This window comes from Dipodomys spectabilis, unplaced genomic scaffold (genome assembly GCF_019054845.1).
Source record: "Dipodomys spectabilis isolate Male_0828 unplaced genomic scaffold, ASM1905484v1 ptg000063l, whole genome shotgun sequence".
Classification (NCBI taxonomy): domain Eukaryota; kingdom Metazoa; phylum Chordata; class Mammalia; order Rodentia; family Heteromyidae; genus Dipodomys; species Dipodomys spectabilis.
In genome coordinates, this window is record NW_024870740.1 from 1,174,936 (window position 1) to 1,198,202 (window position 23,267).

The 23,267-nt window shown below is 36.9% G+C and overlaps 1 protein-coding gene across 3 annotated transcripts in view; it reads left to right on the forward strand.

The window, feature by feature from the left end:
• Hnf4g (hepatocyte nuclear factor 4 gamma) overlaps positions 1 to 23,267 on the forward strand; it is a 118,552-nt gene that overhangs the window by 14,758 nt on the left and 80,527 nt on the right. The window contains exon 2 of one of the 3 annotated variants that reach the window (XM_042680671.1): positions 20,836 to 20,893. The exons of the other annotated variants lie outside the window; for them this stretch is intronic. The gene's annotated coding sequence lies outside the window, so the exon portion shown is untranslated. The remainder of the gene's footprint in view (positions 1 to 20,835; positions 20,894 to 23,267) is intronic. 3 annotated transcript variants of the gene reach the window in all.

Consider the following 23,267-nt stretch of genomic DNA (forward strand, 5'->3'; position numbering starts at 1 on the left):
TTAAAAATTAAAGTATATACTTCTTTGGTTTAGTTAACGGCAGAATATAAAAGGAAAGCAAAACAAATGAATTTACATGATTTTCCTATAGTTGCACATCTATATCCATATATCTATAGCATATAAAATAGGTTTCATTATGTTCATTGAAATTCAAGGCAGGAGTTCTGTTCCTAGGTGGTACCCTAGGTAAGATCTTACATATTGAAGACAAGACTTGTACTGAACTATCAGTTAGGGCAATATTGATTTCCTAATTTTACTCTACTTTATTATTTTATTACTTTTTTGAGACAAGTTCTCACTACGGAGCCCAGGCTGGCCTTGAACACACCCTCTTCATGCTACAGCCTTCTGCGTGCTAAAATCACAGGCATACACTATGATGCCTGGCAGCAAAACTGTTTTTAATAGTAGAAATCTAAAAAGTATGGAGGTGTCCATCATTTGCACAGGTAGTAAGTGTGCTATGTGTCCATTCAATGGCGGATGTAGTGCAATGAGAACAAATGAACTGGACAGATAGCCAGCAACCTGGGTGAATCTCAGAAGCATAACACTAGGTAATATAGCAAGTCAGAGGTAATGTTTCCTTTTATTGAGTTTTAAAAACTAGGAAACAATAGAGATTTTGTGTATATAATGAATAAGCGTTATAATTAGCCAAGGGAAGAGTAGAGTAGTAGTAAATCGCCTCTGTATATTATCTGTCAGATCCATACTTATGTCTGCAGATTTTATCCTTCTGAGAACAGATACTAATACGCTAGACTCTATCTTCAAATGTATGTTTTCATAGAGTTTATACCCTATATTGAATCTTTAGGAGAGTCTATGAGCAACATGGAATAACAAGTAGGGAACTAAATAAACACTGAAGCAGCCATTTCCCGGAAATATTTATTAGTTCTTTGTGACATTCGGTCCAGGATTCAAGAGACCATTTTTTCGTGAATGAAGCCAAGTTTGGTTAGCAAAATTTGGAGGGTTGGGAAACCTTTATGTTTAAGGCCTCTTACTGTGAATTAAATAAGTGGAGGGGGAGATGGAAACAGAGACAGAAACAGAGGCAAGAATAGGAATAGGGCAGGAAAGGAGAGTTTTACCTGAAGAAAATTCCTAATCTCACTTTCTTCTAAGCCAGAGTACAATCTAAAAGCACCTAAAGGTTCAGTTTTAGTTTAGAGTAATACTTGCTTGATAGTATTCCCAAATACCTTGCAGAAGCAAGCAAAAATCTCTGGAGAAGAAAAAGAAAAAGACTTTTTTCCTTCCCTCCCTCTTATCCCTCCTCTCCCACTTCTCTCTCCCTCCTTTTCTTCCTTCTTTCCTTTCTCCTTCCTTCTTTCCCTCCCCTCCTTTCTTATCTTTATTTCCCTTCTTTTTGTGGTGCTTAGAATTAAATTCTTGCACATGCTAAGAAAATACATTCTATGCACTTAAGATGCACCCCAACCTCTAAATAAAACACTAAATTATGCCCTCAAATAATTTTCATACATAGAATTTCAAAGGACATAGATTACATTAAAAAGATAATAACTGAGCTGGGTGCTGGTAGCTTATGTCTGTAGCTACTTAGGAGGCTGAGATCTGAGGATCATGTTTTTTTTTGGGGGGGGGGGAGGAGGGAGGTCCGGTCGGGGGCTTGAACTCTGGGCCTGGGCGCTGTCCCTCAGCTCTTCAGCTCAAGGCTAGGGCTCTACCACTTGAGCCACAGTGCCACTTCCGGCTTTTTTTTCCTGCTTATGTGGTGCTGAGGAATCGAACCCAGGGCCTCATGCGTGCAAGGCAAGCGCTCTACCACTGAGCCACCTTCCCAGCCCCCTGAGAATCATGTTTTGAGGCCAGCCTAGGGAGGAAAGGCCATGAGATTCTTATGTTTAAATAAGCACTTAAAAACCAGAAGTGATGCTGTGGCTTAAAGTGGTAGAGCACTAGTCTTGAGCAAAAAAGCTCAGAGTCAGTATCCAGGCCCCTAGTTCAAGCCCAACAACTAACCAAAAAAAAAAAAAAAAGAAAAGAAAAAGAATTAATCACCAAATATATGTAAAGCATCATGAGTCATTAAGAAAAATGAAAACTTTCACTTACAGAATATAAATGAACTTTACTTATGTGTTTAAAAATAATGTAAAGTGGCTCAGTGGTAGAGCACTTGCCTTGCATGCCTGAGGCCCTGGGTTCGATTCTGCTATGGCTCAATTGGTAGAGTGCTAGCCTTGAGCTGAAGAGCTGAGGGATAGCACCCAGGCCCAGAGTTCAGGCCCCATGACGGAACCCCCCCCTCCAAAAAAAAATTAATGTAAATAGCAAAATGTATAAAATATAAGAAATAATAAAACAGATACTTGAAAAAGAATTAGCATTATGAGTGATAAAAAAAATTATTAGGTATAGCCTGGGGCCAGTGGCTCATGCCTATAATCTTAGCTACTCAGAAGGCTGAGATCTGAGGATCGTGGTTCAAAGCCAGCCTGGGCAGGAAAGTCCATGAGACTCTTATCTCTAATAAACCACTAGAAAACTAGAAGTAGCGCTGTGGCTCAAGTGGTAGAGCACTAGCCTTGAGCTGAAGAGCGCAGGGACAGTGCTCTAGCCCATAGTTCAAGCCCCACGACCGACCCCAAAAAAACTCAAAATTATTAGGTATAGCTGGGTACAGGTGGCTCACACCTATTGTAATTCTCAGGAGGCTGAAATTGGAGGATGATGGTTCTAAGCCAGCCCAGACATGAAAGTCAATGAGACTCTTACTCCAATAAACTACTCAGAAAAAGCCGGATATGGTGCTGTGGCTCAAGTGGTAGTGCACTAGCCTTGAGCACAGAGAAGCTCGGGGATAGAGCCCTGGTTTCAAGCCCCAGGACTGGCAATAAAACAAAACAAAAACAAAAACACAAAACCAAAAAACGATTAGGGAAAGGTGAATTTTACTGCATGGGTTTTGTAACAAAGAAGACATAGCTGAAAAGGGAACTTTTGAAGTGAAAGATAGCTCCAAAATAGTTACATACAAGTAAGTTAAAGCTGAGATGGAGCTGGACAATGTAAGCAGAGACTTTTAAGGATAGATAAAATGGAATTTAACTAATTTGGAAGGCCATTGTGAAGAAGGAAAAGAGAACAGAGAAATGCACAGAGACTCACTGGGATTATTTTAGAATTAATGAATGACACTGATCTTCAAAGGAACAATAAAGATACTTTATGACTTCTGTAGTTGTCTCTACCTTACTCTCTAGGATGTCAGCTTCAGGCTCTGGAGTAAACATTTAGGCAGTACTGTGGAGGAGAATTGTAATGAATTGAGACCTCTTGCTTGCACATGAGTACGGGTTTGCCATTCATTTCAGTATGTTATCCTCCTTTTCTTTGGCAATATGAGTGTTTGAACTCGGCCCTTTTTCTTTACTACTTAAGCCATGATTTCAGCCCTAAACAAGTCATTTTAGAGCAAATCCTCTGCCGCACTTAACATTTTAAATTTCTGTACCTTCAACACTTTAAACATCTGAGACAGAATCATTTTGGTCTACTTCTCTTAATACTTGACCCATTACAAACCCACAGATTTTCAGTTTTTATTGTTGTTTTAAGTCATAAACCATGAAGTCATTTTTATGCTAGAAGAGTTAATATAGTAAGCACAGAATTTCAAGTCATTGAGAACTTAAAACTTTAAAACTTTATGTATATTTCAAAATAAATATGGAAAAATTTGTTGATAATTTACTATATCATTATAATGGGAAGGAGAGCATAATGCAATAACATCACAATTTTACACTGATTGGTAAAATAATACAAGTAACTAGACAATTTTACACATTCCAAAGGGCTGGTATACAACCATATTTTTGGATTTCAGCTCAAGTTAGTATTCAGGAACTAAAGAAAGACTCTCCTATTTGAGAAATCAAAATATCTACTTCAATAGCTAATGTTTTTTAGAATAAATAAAAAAGCAAATTAGAAAATATTTAGAAATGAATGAGCATGAAATGCTACACATTAAAATGTTTGGGATACCATGGATGTAGAAACAAAAGAAAAATTAAAAACACCATTCATACAATAGAGAGACATTTAGAAATAGAACAACAAAATAAATGCAGAGAAATACAGGAAGGGATTCTTGATAAGAAATTAATGAGCCAGGCACTTGTGGCTTAAGCCTGTAATCCCAGCTACTCAGGAGGCTGAGTGAGATCTGAGAACTGCAGTTTGATGCCAACACTGGCAGGAAAATCCTTGAGACTCTTTTCTCCAATTTATCACAGAAAAAGCCAGGATTGGCGCTGTGGCTCAAATGGTAGAGTGCTAGCCTTGAACAAAAGGAGCTTAGGGACAGTGCTCAGGCCCAGAGTTCAGACCCTTAGTGAGTAGGAAAACAATTCAAGTAAGTATGAAGAATAGAGTAGGAAAAAAACACAAAAAAATTACAACTCATAGGATGACTCAAGAAAGAAAAAGTAACAAGGCCAGAGTACACACACACACACACACACACACACACACACACACGCACACACGCACACACGCACACACGCACACATGCACACACACAGATTGCTGTAGGTAATAAAAATACATAAAATTAGAAGAAACATAGTGCCGAAGAAAGTAATTGGAGAGGCTCTATCTGTTGTTCATTGGAAGTGCATTGATATAGGGTTATTCAAAGACTCCACTGCAGTTGTTACCTTTTGTCCTTCTACAATTACTTCTAAGTAAAATGATAGGAGTAAAATAATATTTCTATATATTATTTTCCTGTAGGAAATATTTACATAGTTATAGTGCAGAACTATAGTTACTAAGGTGATGGATGAGTTCGTTCCTTGTTTCTTTTGTGTACCTAAGCTAGCTAGTTCAGTGACAACAGGACAGGGAAAATTGTACATTTAAATTATTACTGTATTTTGTAAAACTAATCAACGTCACAAAAGTCTGTTGACCAGGAGCACACATAGATATGCATATGCATGAATGCATGCATATTTAATGCACAGGTGTCCTCTGGTAACTCCAATTCTAATTCATCTGCACTTGGTCTTTCTTATTCCCTACTTTTCTCTCCAGCCTCAACTTTGACTCCCATCATTCCAAAGCACTTAATTCATTTGCTTAGTTCTATATTAACATTTAAATTGCTTCACAATTGGTTTTCTAGCCACTGAAATAAACCTAAAATAAGTTTAGGATTTGTCTTTACTTGTTCCTTTTCCTTAGCATACCTGCTCATTCTAGACTGAGGATATATAGACAATAATAAATAAATATGAAACTTTAATTAGCTTTTTTTCCCTTTATCCTTTCTTTTCCTCCTTTCTTCCCTTCCACTTTTCCTTCTAGCTCCTTAACTTTAGTTTTGCTATTTATTTTTTTAAATTTTAAATTTTAATTTTTGCCAGTCCTGGGGCTTGAACTCAGGGCCTGGGCACTGTCCCTGAGTTTCTTTTGCTAGAGGTTAGCACTCTACCACTTGAACCACAGCTCCACTTCCAGCCTTTTCTGTTTATGTGGTACTGAGGAATGGGACTCAGGGTTTCATGCATGCTAGGTAAGCACTCTACCACTAAGCCACATTTCCAGCCCTGGTTTTGCTATTTATTTGAAGTTTAAGTCAGCTTCAATTATCTCATTTTTTGTATTTTTTACCAACATGGAATAATTGTCATATTTATGGAAATATGGTATTTCAACACAGTTAATACTGGTCTCAAGATGTTTTAGAATTTTTCTGGATGGAAAGACACAATTATAAAGCTGTAATTCCACATGAATACCTTTGATCCAATTCCATTCAGAAAAAATCATAAGCAAAATGAAATTCAAAAGTTAATATCCTTTCTTTGATTTGTTGTGTTTCTGGGTCTCTTTTAAGAAAATTTTGGCCTGTGCCAAGGAGACCTAGGGTTTCTCCTATTCCATCCTGTAATGTTTTCAGAGTGTCTGCTTTGACTCTGAGGTCTTTGATCCATTTGGAGTTGATTCTGGTGCAGGGTGATGTATAAGGATCTAACTTTAGTTTTCTACAAGTAGTTAACCAATTTTGCCAGCATCATTTACTGAAGAGGCTGTCTTTCTTCCATTCTATTTTTTTAGCTCCTTTATCGAAGATTAGATGGCTATAGGTCTATGGGTTCATTTCTGGGTTTTCAATTCTATTCCATTGGTCCTGAGGTCTGTTCTTGTGCCAGTGCCAAGCTGTTTTGACTACTATGGCTTTGTAGTAGAGTTTGGTATTGATATTCCTCCAGCACTGTTCTTTCTGTTAAGGATCGTTTTTGCTATTGGGAGTCTTATACTGTTCCATATGAATTTTTGGATTGCCTCTTCTATTTCCTTGAAGAATGAGGTTGGAATATTGATAATTCAATTTGTAGATAGCCTGGGGCTGGGGCGGGGCAGGGAGGCCTGTGGAGGGGAGGGTTGATGGGAAGGGATGGTAAGGGGAAACAAAGGAGGAGGCAACAATGCTTGATAAGAAATGTACTCATTACCTTGCCCAGGTAATTGCCCCTCTGTATAGTATTTTCACAATTAAAAAGAAAAAGTTAATATCCAAGGAAGGAGGGGCAGAGATGAGAAAGAAGAATTGATAGTGGAGGGGAAATTGATTGGAGTATAACATAAACAGGTGGGAATGTTAACAAATGAACTCCCCCCTCCATATAACATAAGCTAATAAAAGTTCTCTCTAAAAAATAATACCCCAAAGCTGGGTGCCGGTGGCTCACACCTGTAATTCTCGCTACTCAGGAGGCTGAGATCTGAGGATCCCGGTTCAAAGTCAGCCTGAGCAGGAAAGTCCTTGAGACTCTTCTCTTCAGTTAACCACCAGAAAACCAGAAGTGGCACTGTGGCTCAAGTGGTAGAGAGCTCACCTTGAGCTAAAGAGCAGGCCTGGAGTTCAAGCCCCATGGTGGATAAGATAATAATAATAATAACAATAATAATAATAATAATACCCCAGTAAATACATAAATATTCCCAAGATCTGCAATGGATTGGAGTTTATTGTTTTATATTGAGGTTTTGTATAAGATATTAGTCATAACATTATAAGAGCCTGGTTTTTTAAGGTAATCTGGAGTAAAACAAACACATATGTGTATGTTCTGAAACATACACATGTATATTTGTCTATATAATAAAGTGCCCACATTTAGTGAGCTCACTGAGGATACTGTACAATTAATGTTCAGCTGACTCCCTGGAGTCATGACTCACACCTGAGGTGCTGAGCCTCAGTTTCTATTTCTTTCCTATTTACCTCCAGAATGCTGGAGTTCTCTCAAAATTCCTTCCTGAAACCCCTACTCCAAGGCTTAAGATGGCTTAGGAGGTTTCTGAGTATAATAAAGTCAACCTGGCTAAATAGAGAAAACATGTTTCAGGAATGAAAAATGAGCCAGATATCAAGGACTCATTCCTGTTACTCTAGCTGTTTGAAAGTCTGAGAATGGAGGATTGTGTTTTTTTTTCCCCTTGCAGAGGTGGGGGCGGGGTTGAAAGTCCTGGGGCTTGAACTCAGAGCCTGGGCTCTGTCTCTGAGGTTCTTTTTGCCCAAGGATAGTGCTCTACCAATTTGGGCCATCGCTGCACTTCTGGCTTTTGGGGAAGTCTAGGGGAGATCAAGAGTCTCTCAGACTTTCCTGCCTGGGCTGGCTAGGATTATAGGAATGAGCAACCAGACTCTTTTTCAAACCATAGCTTGGTACAATAGCACCTACCTGTCCCCTTGAGCTGTGTGGGAGCTAAGATTGAGAGGACTGAAGTACCAGGCTGGCTCAGACAGGAAAAATCTATGAGACTTCTTTTGAACACGGGAGTATACCTGTGCTCCTACATATCACCAGAAGACCAAAGTAGGCTGATCATGGCTCATGTGCATGTAGGGTTGAGAAGCAAAACCCTATCCTAAAAATAAGTTGTGAAAAACAGGGCTGAAGGTATGGCTCCATGGTATGGTGCCAAGCAGCAAGCAGGATTCCCTGAGTCTCTACCTCAGTATGACCAAACAAGCCAACCATGAAACAAGCCAACAACAACAGCATAAAACACACCAAAATCCCAACCAACCCAAGCTACTTAGAAACATATATGTATAGCACTGTAAGTGTTAGCCGTTTGGAGGGAACAGTTATTCATATATGAAAAAATGATTTGTATGTCTTGTGTCCCTGTAGTTCCTATTGCTCTCACACCCATTCCTTTTGTGTCAATAACATGTTCCTTAAATGTGTATGTTCCATCAAAAACCAAACATATTTCATCTTCCAAATTCATATCAGTATTCATCGTGATTCAGTAGTAACTGTCGGCTTCGGGGGACTAACTTCCTAAGAAATTAATCTTCAAGAATAAAAGATTAAAGAAGTTATTTCATCACTTTGCTTTCAGACTGAAAGGACATGATTAATAATTAATAACTAAATATCATAAAGTTAATGTTTTTAGTTACACTCGTAGAACAATAAGATCAATATACAGAATAATGCACAGATAATCTTGACTCTAGAAAACAATTTGATCAGTTGCCACAACTCAGTGGTTACTATTGAGCATGAATATGGAGAGCTATGATTTTCCTGGACAATCTGTCTTTAAGTAAAGGAAAATGAAATGGCCAAGTCATTTAAATCTTTATCTTCTGCTGTGTAACATTCACCCTGATGAGGTGATTTTGTGTACATACCTGTTTTTTATTTTGTTTTGTTTTTGTCGGTCATGGGGCCTGAACTCTGGGCCTAGGCACTATCCCTCACCTCTTCAGCTCAAGGCTAGCTCCCTACCACTTGAGCCACAGCGTCCCTTCCGGCTTTTTCTGCTTATGTGGTACAGAGGAATCAAACCCTCATGCACTTGAGGCAAGCACTCTACCACTGAGCCACCTTCCCAGCCCCTTGTGTATACATCTGTATCACTAAAGTAGTGAAACAGCTCTAAAATAATTTGGGAGTGATAATTGTCTGTATTTGTTGCAAGGTGAAAATTCAGAGAAGCTACATTTTGAAGGATCAGATCTGGAGTCTTTATTAGAGCACTAGCAATCTGCAGACAGCCCATTGTTACAAAGGCCTGTAACCAGCAAATACCCTAACACAGATAGGAAACAGGCCAGAGAGGAAAGAACAAAAACAATACCAACAAACCAATTCAGTTCCAATGGACAGCTGAATTGGGATGCTATGGTGATGGGAGATGAGCCAGAACACAGGGCACAGGACACAAACATGGAGACACATGCCATGGTATCATGGCATCTGTGCTGTTCCAAGCCTAAATAGGGTCAGGCCAGGGGCAGCATCACAGGAAATTCTTAGTCTCAGGCCCTGGACTGACAGGTCCAGTAACCCATCAGCCAAGTGCCTTCCCCTGCCTCCCAGGATTCAGGCATGCCCATCACCTGGGCCTCCCCTAGCATGAAGACAAGATTTCAGACCCTTCCATCCACTATGTGGCCAATATGGCGCCGGCCAGACCTGACCTCCCTACTTCATATTTTCCAATAAGATGTTAAGAAAGTTAGAAAATTCTAGCATGATATACTGTGAACTTCCTTGGGGCTTGAACTCAGGGCCTGGGCACGGTCTCTGATCCTCTTGTATTCAAGGCTAGCACTCTACCACTTGAGCCACAGTGCCACTTCCAGAATTTTCTGAGGAGTTTAATGGAGATAAGAGTCTCATGTACTTTTCTGCCTGGGCTGGCTTCGATCCTTAGATCTCAGCCTTTCCAGTAGCTAGGATTACAGGGAGTGACCTACTGGCACCAAGCCGAACATTATTTTCTTTTAAGTTATTTTTGCTGCTTTTCAAGTAGTAGCCATATCTGTATAGGTTTTGGATTAAGACTGAGTTAAGCTTACCCTAAAAAAATCAAAAGCAAGATTAAACAAAACAAAAACAGAGAAGCAACAATGACAAAGCAAATTAAGCCAAAGCAAATAGGTATTACTGAAATAAATAAGGTAAAATCCTATGAAATGAAGTCTCTAGTTGGTCATTGGTAGCTCACACCTGAAATCCTATCTGCTCTGGTGGCTGAGTTCAGCTAGGGCAGGAAAGTCCATGAGACTCATCTCTAATTAACCACCAGAAAACCAGAAGTAGCACTATGGCTGAAAGTGGTAGAGGACTAGTCTTGAGCTGAAAAAGCTCAGGGACAGCTCCCAGACCCTGAGTTCAAGCCCCATGACCACTGCCAACAAAAAAACCAAGCTATATCAAAGCTGATTACAAAAAAAAATCACATGAATTTTTCTTTATTCTACATAAGCATTATGAGAGAGAAAAAATATATTCCATACTTAAGTATACACAGGAGCTCATTTTTTACATATCTGAGATCTTATCCTCTGTATAAAATCTGATTTGGCCCATTTAAGTTCAATTTTATATTATTATAGAAGAAATAAGCCAAAAATGTAGAGGACCAATCTCAAATGGCCATTGGTACCTACCAAGTTAAAAATAAAATATTTTAAGACCATACATATGTGACTTGAGATATGACAGTTCAATACAAGATTTATGGAAATGTTGCAAGCATTTTCTGATTTGAATATTTAGACATTGTTATAAGAAATCCCCCTTTTTTTCTTTCTCTGAAAGCATAATCTCCTGAAAACTGTAGTTACTTTTGTGTTTTATATGGTCATGTTTTCATTTCAAGTTTATATTTTACATGGTGTTTTGGTTAGGTCATTTTTTTGGACCAATTTGTTCTTAAGTGGGATATAAAAAATTATACAATAATATAACCTTAAAAAGTATATGAATGATAGTTGCTTCTAGCATGGTAACTGAAATCTATTCCTAGTCTTCAGAAAATGATCAAATCCTCTATAAAGGCCACATACAATAAAACGTACTGTTCAGCTATTTTGTTTTAATGTTTACCATGTCCCTACTATATCCAGAACAGATAGCTCCATTGAGTAACTAAAAAGCTCTGTATTTTAGCAGTCATCTGAAACATTTAGAGCACATTCTAAGCATCCATATTACACAATGTGTGCATCTATGGGCCTCTGGAAAAGAGAAGCCCTGTAACATGAGTTTTCAAGATGAAATACACTTCCCTACATACCATGAATCTAAGAAAAAGTGAGGAGGGGAGAATGTGAATAATGCCCCAGCTCCTTGCTGCTTATTTAATATAAATAGGTAGTTTGTTAATATCTGAGGCAGCTCTATGGTCTTTTCTTCTCTACCTAGCAATCAAGCCACAGCTCTACTTCTGGTTTTTGGTGGTTAATTGGAACTAAGAATCTCATGGAATTACCTGCCCAGGCTGGCTTCCAACCATAATCCTCAGATCTTGGTTTCCTGAGAAGCTAGGATTATAGATGTGAGCCACCAGTGCCTGGCTGTATGGTCCTCTCTCTACCTGAAGACAGAAAGGAAATTAGTGTTCCTCGTGGCTGTACATATTCAGTTTATCCCCATCGTAACCTCAAAATGATTTTTTTGAGTACCATTTCTTACATGAAGAAAATGAAGTTGTCCAAAAGGAGATTGGAAGTGGGTTTTGCTATGTATGATTTGGGAAGTAAGGTAGAAATTTCAAAGGAGCGAAAACGTGTTGAATTTAATAGGTGAGTCTTCTGCTGTGTGTGTGCTGTCTGCAAAATCCTCTGAATAGGGAGCTGGACCATAGCAAGATAAAATTGCTCATTAGGTAGTACTGAAGGTTTATCAAAACCAGCTAAAGACTGATGCAATATATAAAGAATAGATATACTTTAAAACACATATGCATCAACACTGTGTATATGTATTACATAAGTATCTTCATATGTCTGTATATATAATACATGTGTGCTCTATAGATATGTATGATATATATGTGAGCTATGTATATATATATACATGCAATTATATATTTCATATGTAAGAGTGAGTTGATAGGCCTTTGTATAGAGAACAAATTACAGAAAGATGCTAATTTTGAAGAATATATGATTTCTTAAATTATTCCTGAGACTAATCTGTTCACTGGGCGATGGTTAGGATTAGAAACAGAAATTCAGCTGCTTCTGTTGAATTGATATGATAAGTAAGATAGATTTAACCCAAGTCTGGGACTAAGCATGGTAGGAAATCATAAAACCCAAGTAAGGAGATGGGCAAGGACAAAAACAATCCCGAGAAAAGAAACATCTGTTTGTTTATAGCTTGTGTTGAATGGTTATACTTTCTCTACTTATCATAGAGGGATAGAGGGGTGGTTGCCCAAATGAGAAAAGTCTGAGAGAACTGGATTTTAAAAGGTTTTGTTTTCCCAAAGGAAGCACGTGTGGAAAATTTTACTATTTTCACTCAAATGACAATACAAAAAAACAAAAAATAAATCACAAAAACCAATAGAAAACAAAACCAAACCTGTTCTAAATTTGAGGATTAAAAAAGAACCAGACTAATAAGGAATAAAACTGTCCTTCTTACACTGAAAATTTCTGGGGAACAAAAATTATACCTTCCTAATTTCTTTGCTTCCTAAATGCCAGTACCACATGGTGTGTTTATTGAGTTGAGCTGACACTCTCCTGGGAAGAAGCAATAACATCTTCTTACAGGCTGGCAGTCAGGGCAGAGTTCACCTGGCTTCGCCACTGTAAGTGGGTCAAAGTTAAAAACAGTTTTCATCTCATGAAAAGTGGAAAGAAAAGAGAATAGTGATTTCTCTTGTTTTGCCATATATTTCTAATGACTTTCTAATGTTTAAAAAACTGCTGGTTATTCTTAAATATGTATCGTTTTAAAAAATACTATTTCTTAAATTATAAAGATTATGAACAAGGTTCTTATATTCAAAATACAACATTACAAAAGTCTTAGGGATTAAAAATGTATTCCCATTTGCTTTTCTAATCAGTGACTGCTTTCATTGAAAAATCCATTTCTTTTCCTTTCTCACTCTGAACTGAAATAGAATTTTTCTAGATTCAAAGTTACCACAATTTATTCTATATTACCATAACCATCTTAGTGATCATTAGTCTTAGTGGTCACATTCTTGTCTACTCAATTATACTATTAAATATTAATATGAAAATATACACACACATATCTCTAACTCCTGGGTAGATGTTCTAAGGCTCGATTAGGCACATGTGATTAAAGATCTTAAGATAGATTACCATGGATTATGTGGGTGTGTCTGATGTAATGTCCTTAAAAAAATGGAAGATGGACAGGAGAGTAAGAGCTAGAGATGAGGAGAACATTTGCTTCCAAATGTCCAAAGTTAGCTAGCTAGTGATTCTTCATAACATATTGGCTACAAGTTGAAATATGAAGGGGGAAAACTGTTCCAATATTGAAACCACTTCATGATTTGAGCTCATTCGCTCCACTCCTTTAATATCTAGCCTCTTTGGGGAAGAGGCAATATCCTTGACTGGCTATAAATTTATGAGTGTAGTTGCTTTTATGGCTCTGAATGTAATAGAACCTAAGTAAATACTGATAAGTTCTCTATTCTTCTGAGAAGTTTCCACCCACATAATATTGTCCTCTCATTGGAAATCCCCACAGCTTTGATAAGAATGAAGGCAAGAACTCTTATATATAACACTTGTCAATTAGAATCAGAACAGCATTCATCATTTTTGTTGGAAAGGTGCTTTTTTAAAAAAAAAATTCCCACTTCAAGTATGTATAATGAAATTTTACGCTTATTGTCTTTTGAGTGCCTTCAGCTGGTTTGGGGGTTAATGTTGGCTTTCAAATTTACTTTTTCAAGCATCCTTTAAAATGGTTTGCATTTGTAGATTAAATGGTAAAGTGAATTAAAGAAGCAAGTATTTTCTATCATCATAGTGTCTCCACATAAATAGACCTGAAGTAGAACTGAAAAACCATGTTCATTTTTTTCATACAACAGAAGCTACTGTCTTTATTACTTAGCCCTGTAGGGAACCACATTAACTCTTTCCAACTACTTTTGTGCTAGGAACTATGTACACACCGTTTTCAAAGAGTTTTCTTCTTTTCAGTTTTCTTCCTTAAGAAGATATATATTGATTTCAGTTTCCTGTACACAGGATCACATATATAGCATGAAATAGTTGCATCAGAAAGGCCTTACAAATGACCACATTTTCATGACAAGTGTTGTCAGAATATTTTTAAATGCTAAGAAGTATAAAGTATGACTGAGGGGAAACATGATAATTTACTATGTAACACAAACACACTTACCAATTTGCATATAGTTTTTGTTGAAATGTGAGTTATAATTTATACATAACCCTGTTATTTGAAAACAAGTTTCTTTGAACCTTGTGCATGGTCTAGAAATTGAGAGTTTTCCTAGATGGCATTAATTGAAAAGACTCATAGCTTCTCAGCATTTCATGTCATCATCAGTATCTGGGTCACATCTGTGAAAGGAGGGATGTTGAACTTCTATATGATTGTCTACATGAACCAACATTGCCAAAATGGCCCATTACAAGAATTAGTTCATGGTTCCACATAAGAATACAACAAGACTTACTTCTATCAAAGTATTCAGATCATTCAGCCAGGTGCCAGTGGCTCACACCTGTAATCCTAGCTACTCAGGAGGCTGAGATCTGAGGATTGAAGTTCAAAGCCAGCCCAGGCAGGAAAGTCCATGAGACTCTTATCTCCAACAAACCACCAGAAAACTGGAAGTGGCACTGTGGCTAAAGTGGTAGAGTGCTAGCCTTGAGCTGAAGAGCTGAGGGACAGAGTCCAGGCCCAGAGTTCAAGCCACATGACAAAAAAAAAAAAAAAAGTATTCAGGTCATTCATAAACACTACACAAGCATTATTATGCAATCAAGACTAAAATACATCTTTTATTTTCCAGAACCTTATCACTAAGCAAATCATCTCTTTTTGATGTTTTTATTGATTTCCTATTATTTTTTGCTTAAAAAAAAATAAATCAGAGACTTTTTCCCCCTACCTAATTAATGAATGAAAAAAATTTGAGTACAAGTTAAAAATTCTATACACATTCTTGACTGGTTGCAGTAATCTCTCCTTCCTAAAAACTCAAAATAATTTATGAATTTTATACTAAAGAGATTTGAGAATAGAGCAGATAGTTACTTGGTCTATCCTACGTACAAAGTTGGTACCTGGTTAATTTACAGTGGGGCAACAAGGAGGTAATGAGATATGATGAAAGACTACACTTAACCACACCTGTAGGTTTTTGTGTGTGTGTGCCAAAAATTCCAGAATTGAAGATAATATCAATGACAGGATATTTATCATGACCATGGATTAGATGGCTCAACTTTATCAAGGCTGTCAAGTCTTTGTTAATTAATCAATAAAGTGGTAGCATTTCCAGTGAAAAGCTTTTATTTTGTATCAGTAAGCTCATTCTAAACATCTATACCATAATCAGAATAATAAGAATAGCGAAGAAAATATTGCAGATAATATTTTATGTGGTTTTATTCATGTATGATATATTTAATAGTTTTAACAAATTAAAATCCAGAAATGATTATGGAACCAGCAAGATGACTTTGAGTCTAGACATGTAATAGCCAAAACATAAAATGTACCATAAGCCTGAAAAGTAAACAATGAGATATTTCTTATATCAAAAAGTGGAAGTAGAGTAAAAATAGGAAATAAAAGACAAAGCCCACTAATTCAGGAAGTTCAGTTTGTGGGAATGAGAGTTGGAAGGTGGAAACAAAGAATGGGAAGTTTAGATTCGTTAATGAAGAACGTAAAAAACATAAGTATATACAAACAAAAGATGAGCATAAGTTTCAAATTCATCTTATTTCCTTTCCCACAATTCAACCTTCATTCACTGTTCTGTTCTAATTCTTCCTGGAATGCTCATTTCATTGAAGACAAGCAAGTTGATTCAGCTTTCTTCACTCTCCTTTCTTCGTAGTGAGTTTCCCAGCATGCATACATGTGATGGAATTATGTGTACAAAGTGTGCAAGGATAAGAACTGAGAAATAGCCAGTATTTAGTTGCTAACTTCTTGTTTTTTTTTTTTTTTCACTGTCAGTTTAAAATAGTTGTCATTTAGTCAGTTTAAAGTAAATTAAATGATCCATTATTTTCTAATACCTATTCAAATTTATAAAAGTTTAAGGCCAATATGCCTATCTACTTAGTTCTGGATTTATGTTTCTTTACAATCATATCAGGATCTGCCCCCCCCCCCCCAGGCTTTTTCTGAGTAGTTTATTGAAGATAAAAGTCTCATGGACTTTCCTTCCCTGGCTAGCTTAGAATGGCAATCCTCAGATCTCAGCCTCTGTGTAGCTAAGATTACAAGAATGAACCACTGGTGCCCGGATTATTTTAGGTTTTTGTTTTTTTTAGTCTTCCTTTATGTTTGCCATCAGATCATCAAGTGATGATTGCCATTTTTCTGTATCTTTTTTTTTTCTGAAACAGCTTTTTCTCAAATTATATATATCTTTGTAAAACTCAACTCTATTTAATCTAAGAAATCAGGCAAAATGAGTAGCTTATGATTTTAAGGAAAACCCCCTTCCTGAGAAGGGGAAAAAAACCTCCAATAACTCTGTTTTCTGTATTCTGAGAAAAGCTGTGTCAGTCAGTGATTGCTGTAACAATGCTACTTTACCAATGACCAAGAGGCACAATCTTTGTGTCTTGCTGTGGTTCATTTATTTACTTTTTGTCAGTACTGAGATTTGAGCTCAGAACCTTGTACTTGCTGTTCAGATACTGTACCCCTTAATCCATGTGTCAGATCCTTTTTATTTATTTTTGTACTCCCAGGGCTGTAATTTGGTTGGTCCAGCCTAGGCTCTTCTGGATCACAGTTATACTATTGGCTTTTTATTGGGTTTCAAGTCTGAGGTGTAGGTTGAAGGAACAGTAGTAGAGCTGCCAAGTTCTTTCACAGACAGCACACCAAACCATGTAAGGAATGACATCACATTCACTCACCTTCCATTAGTCACAGGAACTTCCTGTCCAAGCTCAGTGGTAATGGGATGAGGAAGTATACTCCACCCACAGTGGGAGACACTGTAAAGTTACACAGTGCAGGGTGTGAGTCTATAGTTCTAGTACAAGGAACTGAATAATGGGGACAGTAATATAATCTGTATCAGAAAGTATATGAACCTAGGTGTGCATATTTGTTTATTGGTTTTATTATTATTAGAGGCTTCCTTAAATGTTTTTCTTAAGGAGTTTGACTTGTTAAATTTAAAAGGTTGCTCATTGACTTGTTCTTGTTTTATTGCTGATTACTAACTGTTCCGGTGGTAGTGAGCAGAGAGAAAGGCCTCAGTCTTGCTTTATGTATTAGCCCTGTGTTTCACCCTGCCACGGAATCCCCATGGGCACTTAATTTTGCACTAATCTCTCATTAGTTCTTTGTTTACCCCAAAACTGTTGCCCCTTAACTTCCTGTCATCAAATCTCCCAAGCCATACTGGTTTTCTTTCACATCCCTACACCAAGCTAGTGAACATATTTGACCAGTTCCATCGCAACACACCTTTCAAATTCCTTCACTTGATTTTTATTCTACTGAGTGTTCATTGTTAGTCAAGATTTTACCTCATAAACCTTTAGAGCCAGAAGCATATTATTATTATTATTCTAATAACCTGAGTGTGCCCTTGTTGTTGTTGTTATTATTATTATTATAACCTGAGTGTGCCCATGTTGGCAGGATGAACTTTCTTCTCACTGACTAGAGGATACAATTCAAATGGTTCTGGATGGATAGGATCTAAAGCCATATGTAGCTGCAGAACATAGCTTTTTCTCTTGAAGAACTTCCAACTCCTATCTTCTCTTTTTAGTCTACCACTCAAACTTCCTGGGATGCTGAATTCAAAACCTAATTCAGATGATTCACTTACTGCCCAAAGTAGCTCTCAATGCTGTCTTCACTTAGAAGTTCTCCACTCCTCTGTCAGAAAGCTCTGGTCTTGGTTTTGCTCTTAGGCCTTATCCCTACTCTTCCATAGTTGATGGTCTCTTCCTGGGGCTACATACAACATTTGCCTTACTATTTCTTAGAGAATTTATTTCATGAGACTGGAGAGGTAGCTGAGTGAAGGGTTCTTTTCCAGCTTGTGTTAAGCTTTGGGGGTGGATCCACAGCACTGAAGAAAAAAAAATTAAAAAATGTATAGGTTCTTTGTTTTTGATTATCACAGTATTAAAAGATTCTTGCTAAGTTCAGCTGATGTGTGAAGTACCAAGAAAAAAATAAAGCCTATGGTAATCACTGTTTTCTTCTGCTTAAGAGAATACAGTAAACATTCTGGCACTAAGCTCGTTTGTTTTACAGAGATGTTATTTCACTGAACATTATGACATGGGTATTTTTTCCAAACACATTCTATTGTAGAAATGAATTACATTGTCTTCTCTTATTCCAGGTTATACATTCTAGCAAGGGACATCTTTTCTTAAGTTATACCTTACTCCAGTGTCCTTTGCTATTAATTAACAATTTTGTGAATGTTAAACAAAAGGAGAGCATAGTTTAAGTCCAAAATAATTCAATGAACCAAGAAAGTGTAAGTATAGTCAACGACAAATTACAAAATAGTAGTGTTTTACTAATAGCAGCACATCTTGTTATGATTCATACTATTATCTCAATACTGGCCATTGTTATTTGATAAGATTGTATTAATCTTTATTTAATCTTTCTGATTTATTTGCTAGAAGGAAGCTGGTCACAGAGATGTTCAGTATTGATCAAAAATACTGTAGTTTTTGCACTGCAAAGAGCTATAAGGGTTAAACTATTCTGAACTCTTTTCCCTTTCTCGCTTCCTTCTCTCGTTCCTTGAGAGGCATGTGCCTTCTTTGTCTGATCTCCTTGTGGTCCTTGTCACAGCTGTCTTCCTTTTCATCACTCATACCTTCAGTGACTTGCAGCTCTCCTGGAACCTTAATAATGTCCTCGTTTGTTTGGATGATCTTCCTGATAAAATCCTGACAATCTCTCCGTATAATGGGAAGACAATCAAAATAAAAAATGCTTTAAGAGTTCAGGTGGTGGAGCATACTATTATTTTTCACACTGTGCAAGGATATTAAAATACGGACTTTCATACTTTTGATTGAGTATGTGATGAAATCCAAGAAAAATTGAGAATTTGAATTATTCTACTGCCAGCAGGGACTGTAGATCATGTACAGAAAACAAGCACACGTAACCCACTCCCCGTTCCTAATCTCCAGAGTGGCACGGTGTCTTCCTTTCATATCAGCTTCTGTAGGATTCCTAAGCAATTGCTTCCTTATACGACTCTTCATATTTTGCAATTACCATGTGAAATTGTACTAAATTATACAAGGTCATTTCTTTGGTGTTCACTGCGTAAGTCACTAATAATGGAATGCTTTCTGTTGGTAGAGTTTCAGATTTTTCAAGGGGCTTTCCGTTAAATTATCTCAGTTCACTCAATAGCCGTCTGAAATCAGCAGTGGAATTCTTATAATTCTCCAACCTGTCCTCTATATTCTGCCTCTTTTGCTCTGATCATTTCCCTATTTCTCTTTCTCCCTTCTAAAGAAGCAGCATCCTGTAGCAAGAGCACAGAATATGAATTCAGGTATGTAAAACCTGTCCCTGCCTTGCTGAGGTATTTTGACATTGAAGAGATCACTTTCACTTCTTTGAACCTTGTTTTTCTTTTTAAATGGGTCAAAGAAAAATGATGCCAAAGTATTTTCCTCGAAGTTGTAATATTTAAGTCAGGTAGGAGATGGGAATCATCAGTAGAAGAAATGGAAAGTCAACATTTTGTTATTGCTGTTATTGGTGGGGCTTGAACTCAGGACTTGGATGTTGTCTCTGATCTTTTCTCACTCAAGGCTAGCATTCTACCACTTTGAGCTACAGCACCACTTCTGGTTTTCTGGTGGTTAATTGGAGATAACAGGCTCATAGACTTACCTGCCTTGGCTGGCTTTTGAATCAAAATCAATAGATCTCAGCCTCCTGAGTAGGTAGGATTGATTCTGTGCCCTGAGCCACTGGTGCCCGGTGATGTTATTTTTTTTTTGAACAGTGGTTTGGAGTATTAGAGAATAACCTTGGCCTTAATTCTTTAAAAAACATACAAACAACTGTTTTTCTCTTTGTGCTCGTATTGGGGCTTAAAGGCCTTACACTCTTGCTCAGTTTTCTTGTTCACATCTGGTGCTTTACCACTTGAGCCACACCTCAATTCCTGCTTTTTTGCTGGTTAATTTGAGATAGATTCTCAAAAGACTTTGCTCCACAGGCTGGCTTCAAACTGCTATCATTTTGGTCTCAGCTTCTTATGTAGCTAGCAGTAGAGCCATAACACTTGGCTTACTTCTTAATTATAGCACTTGAGTAAGTTATCTAAGCTTTCTAAACTTAATTTTCCTATATATTAAATGGGAACGTAGAAATTGCCTTTTGGAAATGTAGAAAAGTAAGACAACACATGTATTAATCTTCTTAATCCAGTTCTCAGATGCATTCACATAATTGAGAAGTTATTTTCTTTTTCCTTTGTCTTCCCTTTTTTCTTTTTTCCAGTCTGTTTTCTTTTCTTTCTACTTTCTTCTTTCATCTCATAATTGTGTGTCAGATGAGGTAGAGATCATGATTGGTAAATAATTAATAATTTAAAACATATTTAGCACTGAAATTTTACTTCTCATAAATTACACATTTGGGTTCAGGTGGGAAATGAGGGTTTGACGACTCCTCCACCCTATTTGAGAAAAGACTTTTTCCTGTGATGTTTTAGGACCTCTTTGAAAACTTTGTGCAGTCCAAGTTGGAAACTGCTGATGTAGCCAGCACTCTTATTTTACAGATGAAGAAACTGAGCTTGCGAGAAGGTGAATGACCTTTCTGCCTAAGTTGCAAAGCTGGTAAGTGGAGAGCCTCCATTGGAGCTCATTTGTTTTTTGCTTTTATTTTATTGGTTCCTTTATTAGACGGAGGTAAGACTAAAATATATGTTACAGTCTATTTGTGTAATGGGAATTATATACAGTAGATGAGGAAAAGTAACATGGTATGCCTATGAAATGAATGGACCAGAAAAATACTCTGCAGGGATCAGAGTGATTACGGTTGTGGGGGATGGGACCCTGTAAGCTCCTGGAATCCCTGGACTGCTTGCTCTGTTCATGGTTATTTTATCCTCAATGCACATGGTACTGCCTGATTTTCAATACATTTAGAAAATGTTTTCTGAGTAAAATTAAGTGACTACATGAGATACATAATTGAGCTAGTCTCAGAAAAAAGATGTAGAAAGTCTAGATGAGGGTTTAAGCGGCTGGTTGCTTATCTTTATGAGGCTATGAAATCAATTCAGCTGATCACGATTCACAGATAAAATGGTAGAATATCGTGATGCCAAAAAATAGATTTTTGTTTTGCAAACATGAAACAAAAGAAGAGATGTGCTTAGGTGCGTACTTACCCACAATTTAAATTATATGCCTTATTGTAGGTCATAGTTTAAAAAAAATGGAAAAAGTGCTGCTTTAGTTTGAAGGAGGCATGTGACTATGTTGTAGAAAAGTAGTTAAGTTTACTAATTTTTCTGTATCAGAGATCAAGGGAAATTAAGTTAAAGTTCATCAAGAAAAAGAAGAGTCCTGGGTTCTTTACCCTTGAAGAATCATTGGACATTTTTTTCCCTTCACATTGTCTCCACTGTCCACAATGAGGATATATGATGAAACTGTGTTTTCCAAGTTATATATTTTAAAAATTATTTTTACATAGTAGTATAAAGGGGTTTCAATTCAACATGTGAGTTAAAAAAATCAATTAAAAAAAACACACAAAAAAATGTGAGTTTATAAGTACACTCTATCTTGATTAGTGTCACCCTTTCTTGATGGAACTATATGTTAGGAAGATTAGAGAAATTAATCTGTCAGGTATAGATAAATTGGATTGGAATTGGGGAGATAAAATAGAAAACTTTGCAAACAAGACAACTCAGGATAAAAAGAATGTGGCTTGCTTGGTGACAATTGGTAGAGAAAACCAGTGACTTAGGCATGGTTAGTGTAGAATATGAGTGGATGATGTCATCATGCTTTCAAACTGATATTTGAGAAAAATATTAAAAAGGAACATATTACAAAAAGAAGTTATGAGAAACCTTTTAAGGTCATAAAGAAGTAGTAGAATCTTTGGTTAGGAATAGTCAGTCAAAATCTCTAGACAGATACTAGAAATGAATGTAAGGAAAGTACTAAAATTCTAGTTAGAATTCTAGTTAGAGAAGACTTAAAGGAAGAGATTCTTTTTCCTTTAAACTGTAGTGATTGAAACCAGAGGTGATGGGAGAGATGCTAGATAAATGTAGGCAACAGAAACTTGAAGAAACATAATGTAAACAACGCGTAAGTTGGGGTATTTATTTAGACTATGACTCTAAAAAACTTTTTTTTTTGCCAGTCCTAGGGCTTGATGAACTGAAGGCCTGAGTACTGTCCCTGAGCTTCTTTTTGCTCAAGGCTAGCACTCTTAACACTTGAGCCATAGTGCTACTTCTGGCTTTTTCTGTTTATGTGGTAGTGAGGAATCAAACTCAGGGCTTCATGCATGTTAGGTAGGCACTCTACCACTAAGCTACATTCTCAGCCCTAAATAAAATATTTTCTGCTTGTCTCAGACATATGGAGGGGTGGAGGGGCCAGGGGGGGTGGGAGATGGGAAGGGGAAACAAAGGAGGAGGCAACAACACTTGATAAGAAATGTACTCATTATCTTGCCCATGTAATTGTAACCCCTCTGTATGGTATTTTCACAATAAAAAATTTAAAAAATAATAAAATATTTTGAAGTGTGTAAAAGCATGTACTTTCCTATAAAAGAAATGTATTCTTTATTTACTATACATTTCTTTAATATAACCATCACTTGAAAAATTACATAACTGTGGCCATTCACTGTATTCTGTATAAATTGGGAAGTTATAAAAGAAACTGAATATTGTATAAAAATATTGAGTATTGATTCCTTATTCTACTTAAAGAGAACTGATGTTCAGAAAGCTAGCAATTTCTAATTAAAAACTTAAGAAATATTATCACATGGGTTTAGATTTTTGGTTTGAGTTTACCTGTTATTCATAGAAAATTCTGAATTAAGTCAACACTTAAAAATAATGTTTTTCGGCCTGGGAAGGTGGCTCAGTGGTAGAGCGCTTGCCTCGCATGCATGAGGCCCTGGGCTCAATTCCTCAGCACCACATAAGCAGAAAAAGCCCTGGGCTCA